The sequence below is a fragment of the Anser anser genome (assembly GCF_964211835.1).
Source record: "Anser anser genome assembly, chromosome: 3".
Taxonomy (NCBI): Eukaryota; Metazoa; Chordata; class Aves; order Anseriformes; family Anatidae; genus Anser; species Anser anser.
Window position 1 is genome coordinate 33,190,808 of NC_139722.1, and position 23,267 is coordinate 33,214,074.

A 23,267-nucleotide genomic window follows, 5' to 3' on the forward strand; every position below is an offset into this window, starting at 1 on the left:
CCTGACTTATGGCTATCAGTTTCCATAAAGAATTGATTATGATAGGAAAAGTGACTGGAGTGCAACAGGACAAGCATAATCCTAAATTTGAAAAAAAAAAAAAAAGTCCATCAAGAACTACACACATTTAATTTAATTTGGCGTCAGAAACAATGACTTAAGAAGTTATATATCTATCTCTACAAAAGATAAAGCAGTAAGAATGCAAATAGCCAAAAGGCAAGGCAAAAACTAGCCAGTATTCTTTATCTAGGACAGGTCATATCAAATAAATCTAATTTTCTTCTGAATAAATCTAATTTTCTTCTTTGACAGGTTAAGTGGCTAAATTGATAATGGGAAGGTACGTGCATGATGTGATATATTCTGAGCTTAATAAGGTTTCTCATACTTTATTGCATGATATTCTCTTAAGCTACCTAAAGAAATATGATGCAGTTATAGTGACCATAAGGCAAGTGCAGATTTGGTAGAAAAATTTGTCTCAGAAAGCAGCTATCATTGTCAAATTGAGAAAGATGAAGTCATATTTACAGATGACGGCATGTAAGAAGAAAATAGATTTTAAGGCTTGCAATGGAACATGAAAAAGTTACCTTTTAACCATAGTATTGTAAAGTTTTATCCTTATCATTGTAAAGTTCTTTTTTTTTTCTTTTATTTTCTTTTAAATGTAAGAGAGTAGAAATATGTCACAGGAAAAAGCATTGCTTAGGACCAGAACACGTGAATGTCTGTCATTTCAATTTTCTCTTATTTATCAGATTTTATCAAAGTATTTTTTGAACTTTCATCTAGCATACAGAAGTGTCTGGAAATGAAAGAAAGGAAATCTTAAGGTATAAAACTGTCGATAAAATGTCAGTGAAGAAAAAGAAGATGCATGATTTAGATTTTTAGTTTTGGTTGAATTAAATAAAATCAAGAACTCCAAGAAAAATATGTTGTAATCTTTAGTAATCATTATCCATGTAATCATTCTTAATACAGTAAAAATTGCATTTCTTGTCTCTTATGGGGACTCAAGTACACTTCTCACAAGAAAGGGATGAAAAAGATTATTGTTCTTCCCTAGAAAAAGAAGGGATATACTTACTGTGGTAAGCAAAATCTTTCATTCCTAATGGCATGGTAGACATCTGCATTTCATTAGGGGTGAAAGCCTTTAGGAGTTTTTAGGATGGGGAAAAGAACCTTCTTTCCAAACAAATATTGCAACAAGTTTTGTTTATACACTGACCCTTTTCTGACAGGGCAACAAATGAAGGTATATGACGAGCCTGTTCTGCAGTCAGAGTACTGTTTTCATATAGTATGTTATGAATTGGAGGACCATGAAGACATTGGTATCAGGAGAGCATCTGGAATGAAATCCTATTTGCTGCTTATAACTGTATAATAGTCTGCAACATTATGCCCTTAAAGCTGACCCCTCCTTAGCAGCCTGTTCCAATGCTTAAGCACCCTATCTGTGAAGAAATTCTTCATGTTATCAAGTCTAAGCCTCCCCTGGTGCAACTTGAAGCTATTGCCTCGTGTCCCATCACTTGTCACTTGAGAAGAGATCCTGAAAATTTCTTCATTGCAACCTCCTTTCAGATAGTTGTAGAGAGCGTTGAGGTCTCTCCTCAGCCTCCTCTTCTCCAGACTAACCAGGCCCAGTTCCTTCTGCTGTCGCTAATGTCTTTTTTTTTTTTTTTTTTTCCTAGTCCTTTCACCATCTTTGTTGTTTTTATCTGGACATGCTTGAGCACCTCAATATCTTTCTTGTAGCGAGGGGCCAAAACTGAACACAGTGCTCAAGGTGTGGTCTCAAAAGTGCCAAGTACAGAGGGACAATCACTTCCCTAGTCCTGCTGGCCACACTGTTTCTGATACAAGCCAGGATGTTATTGGCCTTCTTGGCCATCTTAACTAGCTGTTGGCTCGTGTTCAGATGGCTGTTGACCAGTACCCCCAGGTCCTTTTCTGCTGGGCAACTTTCCAGTTACTCTTCCCCAGGCCTGTATATTACTTCATGGGGTTGTTATCACTCAAGTGCAGGACCCAGCACTTGCTAAATGTCATGTGATTGGACATGGCCCATTGATCCAGCCTATTCAGATCTCTCTGCAGAACCTATCCAAAGTTCCCACCCAACTTGGTGACATCTGCACACTTACTGAGGGTGTACTAAATCCCTTCATCAACATAATTGATAAAGTTATGAAATAACACTAGCCCCGATAATGAGCCCTAGGAAACACCACTTGTAACTGTCCACCAAACAGATATAACTGCTTTCACAATGACCTTTTGTGCCTGGCCATCTAGCTAGCTTTTACACATATTTAACAGCCCATCTGTACAAGCCATAAGCAGCCAGTTTTTCCAGGAGAAAGCTGAGGGAAACAGTGTCAAATACCTTGCTAAAGTCCAAGTAAACAACATCCGCAGCCTTTCACTTGTCCACCAGACAGGTCATCTTGTCATGTAAGGAAATCACATTAGTCAGGCATGATCTGCCTTTCATAAACCCACGATGACTGTGTCTGATCATCTGTTTGTCTCGTATGTGTTATGTGATGGCACCCAAGATGAGTTGCTCCATGACCTTCCCTGGCACCGAGTTCAGACTAATAATAGGCCTGTAAGTCCATGGATCCTCCTTCCTGCCCTTCTTATAGATGGGCCTCACATTCACCAACCCCCAGTCAACTGGGACCTCCCTGGTTTGCCAGAACTGCTGGTAAATTATTGAAAATTGCTTGGCAAACACATCCACCAGCTCCTTCAGCACTCTTGGGTGGATCCCATCTGGCCCCATAGATTTATGGGTGTCCAAGTGGTATAGTAGGCTCCTAACCATTTTGTGTTGGATCATAAGGGTTTCATATATATATTTATATAGTATAGTAATACACAAGAAGATAAAATTATTTTTCAGGAAAGCAGTTGCCCAAAGTATAGGAAGTATTGCTATAGATGTTTATAAATGTTAACAAAGGGAAAATTTGGAAAGTGTCTCAAGGTCAGTGGATACTGATTCTATTTCCAAGGCTCTTTTCCATTACCAGTTAATATCCACTCCTGGAGAGAGTCGTGAAACCAGATGAAACACAGAATAAATCAGGCATGGGTATTCATATTCTTTTCTCTAAATTTATAACAATTTTCTAAGCTGAGCTGTGTGACACAGACAGACAGATTCACACACACACACACACACACACACACCATTATTTCATGCTACCAGTGTGGGAAAAGTATTTTCCTGCCTTTAAATATTTTATTCCATCTACATACTTAATATGGATTAGCCTACTCTGTGATGATGGTCACTGCTTCAGCATATGTCTCTTGTTCCAGACCTGTTCTGAGCACCTCTGACACAGTCACTGTTGATGTCTTTAAATATCTGTGGTGTAGACTACTGACCTTTCTTCATCTCTCTGTGGGTTCCCCTCCAGGTTTTAATGTTTCCCTCCAATTGCTTACTTGTTTACCTCTATGTCAATGGGCCCCAGATACTTTTTTGTCCCAACATATGATCAATCACTTTGCAGTTTCCACAGGATAATCTGCTCTAAATCAGCCTTTTTGGTGCTAATTATACAACTACTCACTGTCTTTAGCTAGAGCCTGTCCCATGCAGTATGATGGTCCCAGGATTATGGGGTGAAGCTCTAGCAGTCTGCTGTGCTAGCCCCACTCTCCTTATGAGCCAATTACTCTCTTGCCATGGACAGTAACATAAAAAGTTTTTAATTTGTCTGCAGTCCCCCTTCAAGGGTCTATTTTAAAGTGATGGATATAGGTTACTGATATACTTGCATTCACTCCTTAAAGGGAAAAAAGGGTAAAGCATTGTTCCATTTTATGACTGTAAACATTTAGATACTTTATCAGCGTTCATGAGTGTGCAGAGACTGCAGCAAGAATTCTGTCACAATTCAGATCATGGAAGCCAAGTCCCTGGAAAAGGAAGACAAAAGAATGGAAACAAAATCAAATCCAGAAGCTGCAGTTTTGGATCCCAATTAGTATCCAAGGTCAGACCAGCATGCTTGTATGCAGGAGTTCCAACCTCTAAAAGCATAACTGGCCTGTTCTTTTAAAAGACACTTTTAGTGTACAGGCAGTCAGGATAGTTAGGAATCAGCCCTAACTGAAATTTCTTATCAGAAAGGATGTGAAATTCATAGCAATCAATTGGAAGAACATTTCTCTTTGAGCAGATGTCATATCACTGCAAACCAGCAACAAAGCACTTAATCCCAGGAAGAAAACCAAATTTATAACTGACTGACATGAAAACCAAATTCATAGCTGACTGACACATAAATTGAAAAATGGTGAAATGCAGTATATGCTATAGGAAAAAAATAAAAGAAAAAAAGAAAAAAGAAAAAAAATAGAAGCTTTCTCCTACCTGTGTACACAAGGTTAGTGTTAGTACTAGTAACATGCGGTTTATAAACCAGAGAGGCCCAGACCCTGGCCTGTAAAACAAGGGCAACAGGGGCTGATGAAGGCAATGGCCTGGACAGAAAGGCCTGTTTTATGTCATGTACCAGGAGTTACGTCAGCCACCAATGAGAGCTGTTTGAATAGTGGTCTGTATCTTTCTGAATTCGCGGTTATTAATAAGAACGTAGTACTGAGTGTCCAGAAGTGGGCCTCACAACAATCTCATGGTCTTTTCATAGCCCTCCAGGCTGTCTGCTTCACAGAGTTCCTGTCAATGTCTGTGGAAACCCCCCTGTCATTAACTGTGATATTACATTCTGGGTGCTTTCTCTTATCACTGTGCATACATGAGCCTTCTTCTCCAGTCCACTGTAAAAAGCCACATTTCCCCTGTTTTGGTCTCAGGAGCAGCACAGCGGAGCATTTTGCGTGATATATGAGAACAACAGTTGAATGAAAAGCATTTAGCAGCTTAAGGAAACAAAGCAAAACAAGCTTACAAGTTAAAATCACAGAGCACACCTGCCTTTTTTTTTTTTAAGATTTTGTTGTGAAAAAAAAAAGGGGGGGGGGGGGGGGGGAGGGAGTCATCTGAGACTTTTCCATATAAACCAGCATGGGGCAGTATTATCCAAGCAAACTCAGACTACAACTTCTGGCAGATACATCAGCACCAATGTTTGCAAAGTTTAGAGATAAACACCTGAACAGATTTGGAGCCTCTTGTAAGTAACAGGCTTGATCAAATAAAGCTACATAAAATGGAAAAACATACTGTCAGTATTAAACCTTATGTTTTGAGTTATATATTTTAGGAATTTCATAGTGCACCATAACGGCTAGACACAAGTATCTCTGATGATGGTGAAGATGGTAATTACCATTGTGTCCAGTAATTGAAGATCAGGATACAGTAAAGCTAATTCTGTGAAAAATCATTAAAACTGGTAAGGTGCAGGCAGATGGAGGAGCCAGAAAAGACAAAAGACATTATACTCCAGAGTAAGAATAAGTCACAGATTCAGTAGATTAAAAATCAAATTTTATCAGATTAGTTTGTATGTATCTTCACGAAAGAGAGATTTGTGGATAAATGACAAGATTTTTAAAGGTAGCAAAGGGGATGTATAAGGATAGCATTAAAAAACACCAGTGTGCTCAACTCCTGTTGCTTCTTACTGATATTAGGGATCTGTCTAATATAGCTAAATTCTATCCCTGACTTCAGAAAAATCTATTTATTTCATTATTAACAGGTAAAAGGTAAGGGCTGGATTTAACCCATTACTACTTCTGTATTGGTAAGGCTACCTTTCACAATAATACATTTTCTTGAAAAACAGACACAAAAATCCTATTTTAAAGCTCTTTGGACATTCATGCACTAATTTACATGCTTGCCATAATACTTGTTTGACAATCAGGATCACATCAACAGTGCTAGAAAATGCTTTCACTAAGCCTTTTTGGTCTTTTTGGTGTGGTAAGTAGGCAGTGGTTCATCCGTAGCATACAATCAATCAAACATGGACTATTTTAAGAAGGAGTGTGACACACAAAGACAAATCTTTCAGCAGCTCCAAGAACATGCTAAAATACACAGCCACAAATTGTTACTTGGATGGAGTAAGAGTTACCACTTCACAATCACTGCTGATCAGCAGGATACAACAAAAGAGGACGCCTTCTGTGTTGATGATGAGGAGCTCCTGAACCCTCCTGCAATCCTGTTAGAGGACACTGGTAGAACAGAGGAGATTACCCAAAGGAATAGTATAACCTATGTGAATAATGGTAAAACACTTGAAAAATAAGTTGCTTTATTTGACTGCTGTCTGCAAAGAGATATGTGGCCTATAAAAATAACCATGTAGATCTTTGAAGCCCTAGATAAAGATTCAAAGACTAGGAAATGAACTCTGTTGCTACAGAATTTACCAGGGATGACAGGGTCTTAATATAGTAGCAATTGCACTGATGTTCATCAAGTAATTTGCAGAGGGACACATTCAATGCATTGGTGTTGTTCTGGGTGTCAAGAACAATTTTTTTTATTTTTCCACTGGTGAAGTTTTGGCAGTTTACTGCACTGTACCAGGTCTGCTTTACATCCTTGGTAAGCTCAGAATCTGTTGAGTCTGCATTTATACTTGTACAGGCACAATGGAGACTGTGTCTTGGTAGGGTCTCTAGAGGTTTGTTATAAAGCATCATTATAATGATGAACTGAGTAAGTGGGCCTGAACTTGTTATTGTTCAGGAGTGGAATATACAAACTTGTATTCTGTTTTTGACCTCCTCTCCACCTGTGGCAGATTTTCCATTCTCACACATTACTTTTTTTTTTCTTTTTTTTTCTCCTGAAGTAATTTTTTCTGAATCATGGACAACATATATGCTTCTACAGTACAGATGAATTTTTGGCCTTAAAAACTTCAGTGTAGTATCCCTGAAGTACAGATTTGCGATGTGCTTAGTTATTAACCATTGTGTTTTGTTTTAATTTCTTACTGAAATTTCCTTAGTATTTGTTGCAGCTGACACTAAATATATTTTAAATCCAATTCCCACTAAATGTACGTCTGAATTTTTCTGTCTCTGTGTGGAAATACAAAGTATTGCAGATGCAGAACTGTCTGATACAACAGTAGTTATACTTTTATACTTGCTACTGATAGAGCTTTCCCTAATGCTTATACAGTGTATTGTCTCAGACTGGAAGCCTTCAAGATGAAAAAACAAAATGTGATAGATTAAATTATGTACAGCTGTTACATTCCAAGTCATATCACATAGAAGTGTGAAAGAATCTTTATTTAGTTGCATGTATTAAAAATTGGTTTAAAATTAGGAGGAAGTATAAACAGATTTTTTTTTCTGTCACAAAAAGAAGCAATCTAGATGGAGTCAAGGACTTCCATTTCTTCTATTCCTATCGTTCTTTTTGTTCCCTTTTAAGACTGGATTCCACTCTTGCCAATGACTTCAGTTAATGTGTCATGTGTTTTCTTGTTTGCTCCTAACAGCTCAAAAAAAAAAAAAAAAAAGGTTTCTTTTGTAGAAATTGAATGCTAAATGGGGACCATCAGGTATATCATCACATTTCATTTATCACACATGAAGAAGGTCGTGTTTGCCTGGAAGATCTGATAGTAGATTTAGAACACTGCTATTTTGTGGACTGCTGACAAGTTGGCAAAACAATACAATTATAAAAAAAAAAATAAAAATCTAAGCAAGTTTTTCTTCAAATAAACTGTGGATATTACTGCTGGGTCTGTTTTATATTCTTAAAAATTAAACAGGAATGAAAAGTCAGGAAAAAGAGAATTATTAAAATTGATACCAAAACATGTTTAGCATGACTTTCCTGTATAAAAATAAATAACAAGATGGCTCTATGATTCATCCTATAATTTTCAAAGACATTTACAAATAGAACTAGAAACCAAATACTTTTTAATAATAGCCAGATTTCTGCGATATAATATCCCTGAGATGGAGTTATGTGACTCTGGGAGCAAGTACACTGTGGGGAGAAACAATTCAATTTAAATATTTTGAGAAGAAACTAAGAAATGATATTTGAGAATAGGAAAAAACGACTTCAGAGTTAACAGTACATTTTCTGTAATGTGATACAGAACACAGTAAAACAGACACTTTCTGTCTTGTTCTATCCCCAAATCAAATGGCAGTGTTAACATTTATTTCCAAGTAACAAAGCTGTGAAAAGGCACTTGTAGTTCTTGAGACAGTTAAGTTTTGTACATTTTCAACACATCATTTTTTAATAGAAAATTAGTCCACTTTGTGAAACTTTTTTATTTATTTATCTGGAACCAGTGTTGTAGTGCTGGGAAAATAAGAAATAATTGAACGCCAATATTAAATGTCTTGAAAATGCCTCAGACAGAATTGTTTATAAAAATTAAAGGGAGGTAAACTTTTGAGAAAGAATTTCCTATCTTAAAAACCAGGGCATGGTTGGAACCAGGGCATATGAGAGGAACATGGGTCAGAGCAACAAAGAGATGCAGCAAAACCCATTCTGCCCTGAAACCCCTGAGGAACGAGACCCTGGCAAATTTGCACTTGTGGTTTGAACACAACAAAGATTATGGAACAAAAAGAATACAGTACCATAAGATTCCAACCTAATCGACCCAGACAGTGAAAAAAAAGAGTGTGTGTGTGGGGGGGGGGATGGACGGACAGGGGGATGAGAGAGAGAGAGAGAGAGAGAAAGAGAGAGGGGAGAGAGAGAAACTCTGCATTGTCAGGGAGGAAAAATTTGTAGCTCAGTCTCCCAGGTTGGATCGTTTGTGCCATGTCTGTGGTACATATTTTCAGCTCAGCCTGAATTACTTTTGCAGAATTGCCCTGGACAATCCATTTGTTTAAACGTACGAAGTCTTAAGTGTTCTTTAGAAGAATGAACAGAGAGTGCAGTTTGGAGGAATGTTATTTAAAAATGCTCTTGGCTGGGCCTGGTGCTGCAGTCTTTAGTCACAGTGAGTTATTCTTGTGTTGCACTGACATTATGCTCAGAAAATTCTGGTGAGGAGGCGGCTGCCTTACTTGGGGAGAAACACTGGGTAAAACTGGATATGTGACCACCATTTTGCCTTCAGTCTTTCTTGCCCTTGGAAATGAATGATTTGGTACTGCTCTTTATTAAAATCCAAGGCAGACATGAGAGGGTCGGAAGGTGGGATGTTTCAATAACCTCCTATTGCTCCCCACCTTCTCTCTGCCCTGTGGCCCTGGCAGAAGCTGTGTGTGTTTTGCCTGGCAGAAGTTGTGTGTGTTTTGCTATCCTCTTCTTTAGGTAACAGAGGTCCATGTCTTGCAAGAACTGCTTCATGTTGGCACAGGGCACTGGAAGGGCCCAACACTGGGGGCACACTGACAATATCTACTGGTTGACTAAACAGGGCCAGGAAAAAGGTCTTAGCACAGTTGTATGCTCATCTGTGATTTTTAATTGTTCAAATTTGTTCAAATTTTCTTTAATTTTTTCAAGTAGGGTGTATTAGAGAAGATAATTCATAAATAATGAATTACATAAATAATGAATTACATAAAATAAATGAGTACAGAAAAATTAAAGGGACACAAGTAGATGCCATTTATATATTAATCAGTACCATTTTTTTTGGTAATAATCCAGTTTCTGGATGTCTAAATTTCATGCCTAAATGTACAGCTTTTCATTCTCAAGATAGAATGAGATCAACTATCATATCCATAATATCTGAGAAATTGTGACAGTCTGGTGAAGTTCCCACTGACTGGAAGAGGGGAAAAATAACCCCCATTTTTAAAAAAGGGAAAAAAGAAAGATCAGGGGAACTCCAGGACAGTCAGTCTTACCTCTGTGCCCAACAAGATCATGGAAAAGATCTTCCTGGAAATTAAGCTAAGTCACATGGAAAATAAGGAGGTGTTTGGTGACAGCCAACATGGCTTCACTAAGAGTAGATTGTACCTGACAAATCTGGTGGCCTTCTACCATGGGGTTACAGCACTTGTGGATAGGGAAAGAGCAACTGACATCATCTACCTGGACTTGCGCAAAGCATTTGACGCTGTCCCCTATGACATCCTTGTCTCTAAATTGGAGAGATCATGGATCTGATGAATGGACCACTCAGTGGGTGAGGAGTTCACACTCTTTAAAAGAGTTGTGGTCAACAGTTCTATGTCCAGATGGAGATCAGTAGCAAGTATAATATTTCAGGTAATAACTTAGTACATGAGGAAGGAAAGAATGATGGAGACAGCAGAGGTGGCTAAACAAGAGTTTAGGATTTTTCCACCAAATTTGTCACACCAGGATTTTGATGATACGGATAGTAAATTTCATAACATTCCAAAATAATGCTTTTCATCTTTGAAACATATGAAATATGGTGTGAAATCCTCCTAGATGGCCAAAACTTCAGGATAGAACTCCGTTAATGATATATAATAAGTATTATCAAACCATGAACACATAACTTTTTATAACAGGGAAAACTCAGAATTAGAAAGGACATAAATTAGAGGGAATTTTAAAAATATTCCCTCTCTGGTTTTGTGCTCTATATTCTCGTTCCACAACAGTTACCAGCTTCCTGAATTGCAGTGAACTGTTCTCAGTCGCTGTGGGCCCGTTGGACAGGTCTTGCAGGACTGAAACCTCACTACATATCAGCTCCCTACCCAGGCTCTGCTTGTGTTGATAGTTTCACCTTGCTGACTGTCTTCCCTCCATTGGCTCACCTTGCTTGCTGGCGAGGCCTCCCTCGACATGCTCGCTGTCTCCCAGGGAAGGACTAATCCCAATTTTCTCATAGAAGGGTCTGCCTCACCCAACGAGCAGCACCATTTTAAAGGGATATAAACAACAAAGAAAGAAAAAGCACATGCATGTAACAAGTAGCATTACTCATAATCTCCCACGACTTTCCCAAGTCTCATTTCAGATCACCTGATGTGAAATAAGAGTATATTAAGCAAAATCAGTGATAGATAACTGCAGTATGAGGTTCTAACAATGTTATCACTGACCAGAAAATGATTTTATTAGATCAGTGGAAAAGGTATTTTAGTCAAAATCAAACTGAGAGAAATACAATTAATATTTCTCAGCTCTTCAGAAACTTGTAATTTTCTGACCTGTTCAGCTACAGCTGCCACCCTAAGATAGACAAATCACTTAGCCAACAACATGTAGATGATTAATAGAATGGAAAATTCTATTTTATATATATATCTATTTTATAAAGTTTTATACTCAGCAAGCTTCTTATAATGTAATGCCGATTCTTTTCTGTCCTGTCCATTGAGGGGGACAGATCATTCATTACCTTTCTCTGCACCATGTTACATGATTAGAAGTAGATTTGTATTACAGGAAGCAACCTCAGTTAATTCAGTCTCTTTTTGTATATTGTGTTTACTAGCTTGCTAATCATTTATCATTTATAAATTCTGTTCTCTGGACTCTTCACAGGCTGTCCAGATTCTTCTTAAAGTGAAGTGCCTTAAGCACAACAAAAGATATATATATATATATATGTATAATTTCTATAATATATTTTTTTCGTATTCGGTACCGGGAAAGCAGATTATCTTGAGTGTCTTCACGTGGCACCTACAGGGCAACCAGGCAATCAGACTGAGTCAGCATCAGTTTATCAAAGGCAGGTCCTGCTTGATGCACCTGATCTCTTTCTACAACAGGGTGATGCATTCAGTGGATGACAGAAAGACTGTGAATGTGGTCTACCTAGACTTCAGAAAGGCTTTTGACACCAAGTACAGGTTTGTAAGAAGCTGTTGAAGTAAAGCCAGTGCAGTGAAAGGCATGAGGCCGAGAGACCTTTGTGGGTGGTGGTCCACTCAAGTTGAATCAACCAACAATGGAACCAAAAAGAGTAGTCTTTGAGTTTTACTCAGAGTTGTAAGACTTGCATGTATCTTTCTTTCAATACTTAGACCTTTATTACTCTGTGACCAACAGACAAATAACTTTCCTAAACATTGTTAACACATCTCCTATTCTTTTAAGAGGTAAATATCTTTTATCTGTGTAATATTTTGTTGTCTGTCAGGTAAACTATGGCATATTGATTTAATCTATTTTTTTGCATAGAAGTAACAAGTCGGGAATGGACAGCTAGACAAGCATGTCCAGCTGGTGCACTTCATTCCAGATGGAGGAGTTGGAGGTTAACAAGCCCAGATGAACTCTTTTCCTTTAATTCTATTTACGTAAAGGAAAAACATTTTATTTTCCGATTTTATCTTTATTAAAAAAGAAAAAAAAAGAAAAAGAAGATGTAGACTTTATAATAGATTTGTTCTTCATTTAAAACCAGGCTAAAACAGTGCTAAAAGTGTACTTTAATAATTTTAGATTTGGTCTCCAGAACTCTAAAACCTTGTTTTATCTGATAGTAATCTAAAACAGACATTAAGAGAAACAGATGTTGGCTTTTTTTCTCTCTGCATGGAAGGAGTAGAATTTCGTCAGAATTAAAGATATAGAAGCCAAGAGGAAACATATTTTCTTGGCGCATATTTTCTATACCTGGCCTACTGAGCTGGGATTTTATGATCCTGGTATATATGGAATCAAATACCCATGGTAGGAAAACGTTTGAAGGTGACATCAAATACAACCTGATTTTTTGAAAATCCACAGAAATCTGAATGACATAGACAACTCTTTTGCTTTGTGGTATAAATAGGCTGTGTTTTAAAGGTATCCATTTGGAAATTTGTAAATAAGTACTTATTGTAAAAAATATGTAACTGTGTAAATTAAAAAAAAAATGGAATAAGAGAAAAAAGATCAAGAAATAGGCTAATTGGGAAAATAATGCTTCACAAGTATTTTCATTTCCACTCAAGATTAATAAGAAAAAAGGAAAAAGGGCCTACTGGCACAGAGCTTGCAAAAGAGAAAAGGAGTACAGTAACAGGTACTGTACTTTAAGACTTAGGTCTTCTTCATAGTTGTAAAGGATTCCCTTTGGCTGTATTTAAATTTAGTAGACAGCTATAAACCAAAAGGATACCAATAGTGTTGGACTGTGTGTTATGACCAAAAGGCTAAAAATATGAGCAGAAGATGGTTCATTCCATTGGAAACATACAAACAAAATATTTGTTGTAACTGAGGCAAAAGATGCATAGTCAGTGACTTGTAACACAGAGATGCCAAAAAGAAATGTCAGTATGAATGGCTAGCTCTAAGGATTAGCTCTCAATGGAATGTGGCAGCAAACAAGGCCAGCAATATTTTGGCCTAACACATTAAAAAAAACATGTCATAGTCCGGGGAGATGTAACTGCAACAGCAGTCAGTTAATGTTAACCTGTTAACACCTAGGTCACATCTGGAATGTTCCACTTAAACCTCAACATCTCACTACTGGAAATACATTAGCAAACTGGATGCATTTCAGGGATGGGTCAAAAATAAAAATAAAAAATTGGATTAATGAGAAAATTTTAAAATAGTGAGATAAAACATAACTTTGCTAACACACAGGCAATTGAGACAGACATGCTAACTGAAAAGAGCCTAAGGATGTTTTCTTCAATTATAAGTGACTATGAACAACAACAGGAAAGACAAATTTAGTCTGTTTGGAGAAAAATTGTTTCAAGAATATGTAATTGGTACATGGAAACCATATGGGAGTAGTCTAGCACACTTAAAATAATAAAACAATTACCAAATATAGAAAACAAATTGATAATCGAGGAAGGATTAATTGGATTATTATTATTAATTATAATATTATTATTATTTTTACTTCTAGCTTTATGACACTCTTGCTTGTCTCTGGAAAGGACGCTTTAGCATTATTCAGGAAAATAAAATGTCTTATCTATTGTTCCTTTTGTTTTAAGCTAGGGCTAGCTACATAAAATTCTTATTAGCTCTCCAGAAAGAGAGATCCAGTATTCTTTTCTAGGTTTTTGTATAAACACTCATCTGGATGAGGCCTATGTTAGGAGTGCAGAATAGTCAATAGGAAAACAAAATCTGTCTTCATTAGAATAGGTTGGTCAATGTTCCCAGAAAACATACGTGGCAAACATGTACAGATGACCTAAAAGCAAAAATATAAGGATGATCAAAAGAGGGAAATGTTTTTTCAAGGTTTACATGACAAACGTTCTGTATGTGTAAGTCCATAATCAATACGTCCATACTATAGGCCTTTTCCTTCTGGGAATCCTACAGTTCCTGGGGGATCAAAATCATTCAGAAATATCCTTCAGGTATGTCAGTGACTCTTCTGAAACCGTGGTTCCATGGACCATGTGCTCCATGGAACATTTTTGTGATGTTCTTGTGTGGGACGTTCTTGTGTGGTGTCTGACTTGGAGGCATAAAATGAGCTCTCCAGAAGTGTGAGGGGGACCAAAATATATGATATTCATGCTGTGATCTCCAGTGTCACTCTGGACTAACATTAGTCTCCTAATTTGCTCATTGCTTTCTCTATGTTTTGTGTGTATGTTCTGGCCTACAACGTAATTATGATGTGGCTTGAGATAAAAAGGATATAGTACTGCAAAGGCACCTGATCCTTTATCTTAGTAAAACAACAGAAAAGATAAATTAGTATTTACACATCCTTGCTACACATCCTTGCTGCAGCTGCTGTGGAAGATGAGTTATAGTTAACATGATCTGACTGTATCTGTATTATGAGTGATTTTCAGGAGGTTTATCAGACTTGTTTCCTAGACACTAGCAGGTAGATAAACTTATGTAAAAACATCTAAATCCAGGCCACCCAACTGTTCTAATTTGCCATTGAAATCGATTGTTAAGTTTGCATTTGTGCAACTGTTTGCAAGGAGTTCTTTACGGAATACAGAATATTTAATCTTTTTGTCCTTTCTCACTCTCTTTTTTTCTCCACACGCTTGCTCTCACACATGATACCTGAAAAATGCAGTGGCTGTGTGCTGTAGTGCTCCTCCGACTATTGATTCCCTAATTGTCCAAGGCAGGTGCCTTACATGTTTGTTTTTTTTGCAGCTCCCTGTGGCCCACAGCCTTGGGTTATATGCAGTGGCAGGGCAGGTGTAATGCAGGATACAAGGTTTGCCTGTGGTCACAGGGAGAACTGGTCATGGAGCCTGGGAAACCATCCTTGGTCCTTCAGTTCAAACAGGACAACAGACTACGACATTTACTTGGAAGGAAAGAGTTCAGGCTTGCCTTTGGGCCTTTATTTATTCCTGTTCATCTCAGTCAATAGTTTGATTGAGAGGAATGGTGAAGATGTTTCGCTGATCATTACTTTGCATATTTGCAAGGCGCAGCGTGTCAGCTCTGCAGTATTTACAGCACATTTACAGCTGCTGCTAGACTGGTGTTCTCATTCAGGTTGTTTCTGAATTCAAAAGGACAGAGTTAAAAGACTGTCTCTTCTCTTCTCCCCCCCCCCCCCATCTTTATGAAGCTTCTTTATGCATATTTTTATGCATATATTTAGGATAAAAATTCACTTTTTTTCAAAGGTAATCTTGACACTGTATCTAATTTCAAATCCAATATAAAATTATAAGTGAACTATATACAACCTGTTTTTACACATCAACCTTATTCTAATTAAATTTTTAAAGTGCTAGTATCTGAAAACAGCTATTAATATTTTATCTAAAAGTAAATTCATATTTTAAATAAAAAATCTGCTCACTCTAAAGCATTAGGCTATTTTATCTTGAATTTATGCTTTGTTTAAATAATATAAAGAGAAACTATGAATTTCTTCTCCCACAGGCAGAAGTCAAATAGATCTACACTTATTATAATCCCTAGATTTGTTTCCAAAAATGCATGAAGGATCTGTGATCAGAAATCAAAAAGATTAGGCCTCACACAACGAATGAACTTTGATTTTGAAATGGACTGCAAGTTCAATTGAGATAAGATTGTTTGTACTAGTGCATTTTATATTTTGTTGAATGCTGAGGACTTATGAAGAAATATTTAAAGAAAGTATTATTGCTATGTCTCACTAGTGCAGTGCATTTCCTCCTAAATTCCCAGGTCAAAGCATTTTTTTTCTAATCTCATACAGAAAAACAAAACCAAAAACAATCAAAAAACCCAACACCCAGTACATTTAATCTTTGTAGATTTGCAGCGTAATTGTTAGCTGAAGTTTGCCTTCTTCAATTTACATTTATACATTTATACATTTATAATTGTCTCATTTAAAACTATCTGTGGAAATTCTCTGGCACTGACTATACCAAAATGGAGGTAAACAGTAGGTGAGGTAAAGCAAGTGAGAGTAGTTCGAAGAGGAGATATCACCTCTCAAAGCATGATAGTAATTCAACTGAAGATTCCATGTTTCACAGTATTGCTAATAAACATTTGGTAAGAGTATTCATAATGAATTAGTAAAATTAAGGCATAACTTTAACCTCTATCTAAAATAAAATTCACAGATGATGACTGTTGCTATAAACCACATAAACTAGACCCAAACACTCAGAGTATTTTCTCTGCTATTTGAGGTTTTGGTGCAGGAGCCATAAATTGATCTCAGCAATAGCAGCAATAGGCTCTAACTTGTGGCCTTTATGGTCTGACAAATTCATCAAAATTATGCTAAGGAAGTCTGATCTTTTAATTATATATATATATACACATATATATGAAATTAATATATATATCTATATATGTGGTGGTAGGAGGGATGGTTGGCCAGATGATCTTGGAGGTCTTTCCCAACCTTAATGATTCTGTGATTCTGTACATTCTATGATTCTATACATGGTCCTTTGTTATCTGCTTCATTTTTATATGGAGAAATCACCTTTTTTTTTGGATTAATTTATAAGACATTTATTGCAACAACTTTATTTCACTTAGGCTGAAAATATCCAAATTATAGTGATATCTTCCTGAAATATTTGAGAGAAATTTATTGAACATAAAACTCCATCCCAAAACCAAAGAAATAAATTCTCATCCCTAAAGTCAGTTGCAATCCTTGCATTTATTTCAAAAAAGAAAAGTCCCTCATGGGAATCCTTGAGTACCTGCAACTGGCCTGAGAAAGAAACTGAGTATCACTTGGATAGAACTAAAAGCCATGAATAAAGCTTTGGGAGAGCTCAGCATTTCTGAGGAGGTACATTTCAAAACAAAATCAAAAAGAGCCTTGAACTCCAGCACCTACCTATTAAGTTCTGTGACGTGCAGTGTTAGACCTTGAATGTATGAGAATCTGTATGAAATTGTTCTTATTGATTTTATAGCTGTTCGAATGTTATTGGAATAGAATTATTCTGAATTTTACTAAATTTGGAAAAAGGATGACATAACTTTTAAAAGAGTGAAGGTGCATAGGAGATGTGCTTTGATATATATGAACTACACTATCTGATTTTTTTCTCTCAGTTATTTACACATTCTCTGAATTAATCAGTGTAATTTTTGCCCTGAATAAAAGCCAGAAGAAAGACATTTTAAGGCATTTCTTTTATTTTGGGAACATTATTACTTTAGTAAAGAGGAAGTTCTAGAGAACATAACAATTGTTCTAAGTATGGGCAAAAATCAATATTGGAAGTTCCCTTGTACTGTAGTTTAAAATAAAGGCAATATTTGCATCTTATTTTCAACACCTGTCATATCATGTCTCAGAGAAATTATTTCAGTGTTATATAATTTCATTTTATGTATAAGATAAATCTCACAACTGAAAATGTCAATTCAGTGCTTGTAATTTTAAGTTTCCAGAAGATGATGCTAAAGCTGGTTACAATCATCACTGCAGATATTCAACAGTTCTGCTTGGGGTGCTTTTATTTATAAGCCAAGCTATCTAATTGGTTGACCAGTTTAGGCACCTAAATCAGAATATATGGCTTTGAGTCTGAAGTTTTTCTTCAGTGATTGGTAGGTTTCTTTTAAAAATGATATATACTGGTATTAATCATACAATACTTCTCATAGAACCATTACTCAGACTGTGGAGGTAATGACAGTGAGCATTTCTAATGAATGTGGTTGGTGTCAAGGCATTTGACACAGTTGGTTTGCCAATGTTAGCTTATTCTGCCAGCCATGGTGCAGATGCTTAATAAGGGAGTTGAAAAGCTCCTCCAGTGGCTGGACTTGTTAGACTTCATTCTCTGTATGAACATATCAAGAGGCAAAAGAAGAGGCAAGCAAGGTTCAGGAGGTATATTTTAGACATCTATTCTGGGATGTGCCTAGTTGAAGGAGTCCATCACTCCCTATTGACTATATGGAAAATACTTAGGGTAAATACCTTCCTCCTCTGGAATCAGGAAAGATTCAAGCCAGCCATAAATTTCTATATGTACATCCATTAAAAACCTCTGAATGAGATACCTGAACTTCAGATAAACACAAACCATTCTTAGAAACAATTTTTTTTTCTTCTGGATTTATAATGTTAAGTACATGTTTCAGAGTTTAAAATCTCCCTTCCTAAATAATTTGTACTAAAACAAGGTTTTAAATCAGGAGGAATTTTACAAATCTAGATATTTATAATATCTTTAATTAAGAAGCAACAACAACATGATCTGAAGGAAATTTTTGCTTGAGAATTGTTAAATGTTTGTAATTTTTTATTTTTATCTTGATTTAAGAAATAGTCTTAAAAAATCTTTGAGATATCTATGAAGTAATAAAACAGCTTTCCACCTAGTTCTAAAATCAATATATTGTTAAAGATGTATGTACAAAACTTATAGTATTTAACATCTCAATTTGCTTAGAACTGAAAACTATGCACTATGCCAAGCTGTGATATGGCTTTGTTAAAGAAATAAATCTACAGTAGGAATTTTTCACTAAAATGAAACCCAAAAAGAAAAACTGGAATTAAAAAATAAAATAGACTAAATATTAAAAATCAAAAAATTCCCAGCAATTTAAAAAAAATATATTATCACTTTGATACTTCGATCCTTTTTCTTACAAATGCTCTCCTGCTTGATGATATCATGCTACTAGTTACTACTGTCTATATTCTTGCTGGATTTGTCATAACAGTATGTCACAAGATGAATGTGTTTTGATGAGAGAAAATGCACTTTTCCTCTTGGTGCACATCAGACCCATGTGAGACAAAGAACTATCACTGCAGTGTGTTCAGTGGACTGGAAGAAGGGACCACATGTGGAAGACCTGTATTACCAGCTTGTACACCACAACATCTGTCTTTAGTGGCAAATATTTGGATAGTTTATAGGGGAACAGATCTGGTCGTTGGTTCCATAATGAGACAGTATAATATACCCGATCTTCTCAGATACCCCATTATTGGCTCATTTCCCAGTTCTTGGTGTTCACCATCTGCCTTCTTATCTGATCATTGTGGAAGTCCAATCCCTCTGTCGTTTCCTTTTGGTGTGGCAAGGCTCAGCTTTGACCTCCTTGTGGCCTCAAACCCCAGTTTGCAGAGCTAATAATGGATAATGAATGACAGTTAGATATGAGGTAAGTACCAAAATCTCAGTTAGTCCATAAATTATATGCTAGAAGTTATAGTTTCAATTCAAGCATCTATTTGTATTGTTGAGGAACTTCCTGAGGACTGCCAAAGTACTGATTCATCCTCTGACTATGTAACACAATATATCTACTCATTCTTTCCACGTCCTTTGGAGACACTAAGTCATAAAGCATTCCAGTAACCAAGTATCCAAGGCAGTAAGGCCTCTTTGTGCTGCTACAGTTTGTAAGAGTGTAGGGTGAAAAAGAGTCAGGGCGTGTTGGAGACAGGACCATATGTGCAAATCTGTGATGCTTGCTCACACCCCAGGGCACAGATGCCAGGCTTCCTGGCCTCCAGGGCAAATTCCTCAAAGGCAGTATGGATATAATGGCAAGAAATAGTTACAGTTGTTTTGAGAACCACGGAGTAGTTTTCTGCTTACCAGGGGGCCTGCTATTCCTGGTGTTGGTACAGCAAGTCCTCTGGCTATAACAACAGCTATGCTAGGAAACTTCACAAGAAAGATAACCTGCGGTCTACTGTGGCTGCAGGTTTTGCTGCTAGGCACAACTAACTGGCTCTCTAGTGCACATGCTCGTCTGAACAAAATCTGTTTTGGATTGTAGCTGGCCTGTATGTTTGAGGAAGTTTCTTCTTCAGCAGATGGTAATAATATTTTTTTTTTAACCAAACATTGCAAAAAGTCAGACGTTTTCTGAAAGACACATGCTCACTGCATGGTAACCATGTGCATCTCTCTTGCTTGCATAGTGCTGCCAAAATCTTCCACTGGCCTGGTTTGCATTTGCATAACTAAGTTAACCTTGGGTCCAGAGTGCAACACAGAACGGGACTTGCACAGATTCCTCCCAGCACATCCTAGTAAACTTGACATTGCACAGATTTAAAAGCCTGGATACTCAAGTGTTAGCAGTAAGTGCTGTAAAATCTTTCCTCAGATCTGCTCACTACCTAGTGGTCTGTCAGCCAAATTGCTGGTTCTGCAACTGGGAGATGTCACTGTGCTTAATGCAGAAAGCCCTATGAACCTCTGAAATTTCAGTGATTTCTGTCGCTGTAGGATTTTTGAATCCTTTCCAAGTTCTGATATCAAGTGAAGTGTTGATGTCAGACACACACAAGGAAACAATCTATATGCATTCTGCACACTACATACATAATTAATATGTAAAGCATTTTGCATGCCTCAAAAACAGCCTAGGAATTCAAGCTATAGTCAAATAGAAATTACAAGAACAAAATAGCATGGTCTTTAAGGAGCAAATATTTGCTGATGTGGAAAACTGTTATATCTTATGTCAGAGGAAAAAAATGAAAGAAAGCACTAAATAAAAAATCCTGTTTTGAGTTCTATAACATTGATAGTAAAAAAAAAGAATAAGCAAACCTCATGGCTTTAAATGTTCTGCTTCTTCTCCTCTAAATTATTTTTCATATTAGAAAAATGAAGGAAATTTAAGAAATGAAGTAGAAAGCTGCCAGATGAAGAAAATAAAAAGAAACATCAGCAGATGAGCTCAGATTTTCAGCTGAAACTTTCCTTCCCTTATACCTAGAAATGAATGGAATGTTTCTTTTGCAGAAAGATCTATACAGTATTTAGGTCATATTAAATGATAACAATTGTGCTCTGTACACTTTGTACTTCTTTAGCAGAAAAATGTTAATTCCCATTGTCAGCAATAAGGTGATGAATGAGACTGAATCTTAAAATATAAAAATCAAAATCTGGAGATGAAAACCATGATATAAAAATGATAGCCATGCAAATACTTATATGCTAACAGCATAGATTTACATAGATTTACACAGAACTTTGGCATCTGCTTATTGAAGAAATGGACAGGAGTGTCATTCCTTTCCACTTTAGGGTCCATGTGGAGTCAGAACTTAGACTGGGGGGGGGGGGGGGGGGGGGGAGGAGGCGAAGGGAAGGGGGTGGCACAAAAAAGAGCATTCTAGAGAGGAGCCAACTATGGAGATCAAAGAAATATGTGCTGGGAAGATCATAGAATCATAGAATCACAGAATGGTTTGGGTTGGAAGGGACCTCAAAGATCACCTAGTTCCAATCCCCCTGCCATGGGCAGGGACACCTCCCACCAGACCAGGTTGCCCAAAGCCCCATCCAACCTGGCCTTGAACACCTCCAGGGATGGGGCATCCACAGCTTCTCTGGGCAACTTGTGCCAGTGCCTCACCACCCTCTGAGTAAAGAATTTCTTCCAAATATCTAAACTACCTTCTTTTAGTTAAAAGCCATTACCCCTTGTCCTATCATTGTACTCCCTGACAGAGTCCCTCCTCAGCCTTCCTGTAGGCCCCCTTTAGGTACTGGAAGGCCACTATAAGGTCTCCTTGGAACCTTCTCTTCTCCAGGCTGAACAAACTCAGTTCTCTCAGCCTGTCTTCATAGGAGAGGTGTTCTAGCCCCTTGATCATCTTTGTGGCCGTCTTTTGGATTCGTTCCAATACTTCCATGAAGTATCACAAGATCCAAGAGAGCAGCATCAGCAGGTCTAAAAGCAGAGATTGATACTGATGAAGTTAGTAGAGGCTTTTCCACAGATTACTGCCTCACTCTGTGGTGTATGAGGCATGTTTGTTCATTATTTCCCATGGCTATATTAAGAAGGAACAAAGGGAGTCGCCAGGTGGCTGTAAGGAACTTGAGGCTCCCTGCCTGTTGCTGTCTCGGGCGGATAGTTGAGAGAACTTTGTGTAAATACTATAACTGCAAAATTTGATAACCCACCTGTCCTATCTGAAGACAAAACAGCATGACCGGCTACGGAGGGAAAACATCACGTACCAAGCGGAGGAAGACTACAGCCTTCATCTGTGCGACCACCAGAGGGACCAGAGACAACCCCCTAGCAACAGTCGACGCAGCCGCAGTAGCAGGAAGGGGGGCTACGTAACCCCGGAAGAACTCGGTGATATAAGGACTGTGAAAAGGGGGGGGGGTGCGGGCCGTTTGGAGGAGCATGTACTCCCAGGCCGCCCAGCGCTGTTTTGCTTGCTGATCGCTTACTCAATAAAGTAATTCTTTCTGGCTAAAAGAGTAATTTATAACAACTCCACTCAATGTGTACATTCAGAGTTTGTTTCTGCCTCTTGCCTTACAGACCAAATAATGTGTGTGAGCTTCCAAAAGAAAATGCAACATGAAGATGGATCTGTTAAGCCTTGCAGATGTGGACTTACATAAACAAAAGTTTCTGCAGGATATTAATGCAAGATTAGCACCTTTGTATTCTCATAAAGGTTTTGTACTTTGAGATAAATAAATTGATTATGAACTAAGCCACTAATGTATTCAGGGGAATGGTCAAACACTACAATTATGGACATCTTATTAACAACAACACACACAAAATTGGAGCAGTGCATGAGAAAAGGACCCTACATCTAAGCAAATAAACCACAAGTGTGAGAGTGTATTTGAAAGGGCGGAAATAGGCTCCTTAGCCTTTGAAAGGAGGTATCCTGCTTCAATGAGTGAGTCTGGTGCATCTCCCTCAGGGTGGGAATTCCTCACATGGAGACCCAGAAGCAAGAACACCCTGATCCAGATGGAAAGCTGGGACAGAGAACAAAGGTAACCTTGCCAATCCGAACTGCCTTTGAGGGAACATTGGTTGCTCAAACAGTGCGGGCTTAAGGCTGAATGCTGAATGAATAGGAAAAAATAATAATCATTCAGTCATGTTTTACCTTACTTTTTAATAAAAACAAAGTTCTCATTTATTTGAATGGATTTTCTTTATTTGAAGGAATAAGTAA

The 23,267-nt window shown here is 37.4% G+C and overlaps 1 long non-coding RNA gene across 2 annotated transcripts in view; it reads left to right on the forward strand.

The window, feature by feature from the left end:
• LOC310897635 overlaps nt 1–22,959 on the forward strand; it is a 98,565-nt gene extending 75,606 nt beyond the window's left edge. For both annotated transcript variants that reach the window (XR_014582423.1, XR_014582424.1), the window contains exon 6: nt 22,252–22,959. This is a non-coding gene — a long non-coding RNA (uncharacterized lncRNA). The remainder of the gene's footprint in view (nt 1–22,251) is intronic.
• The last annotated feature ends 308 nt before the right edge of the window (nt 22,960–23,267 follow it).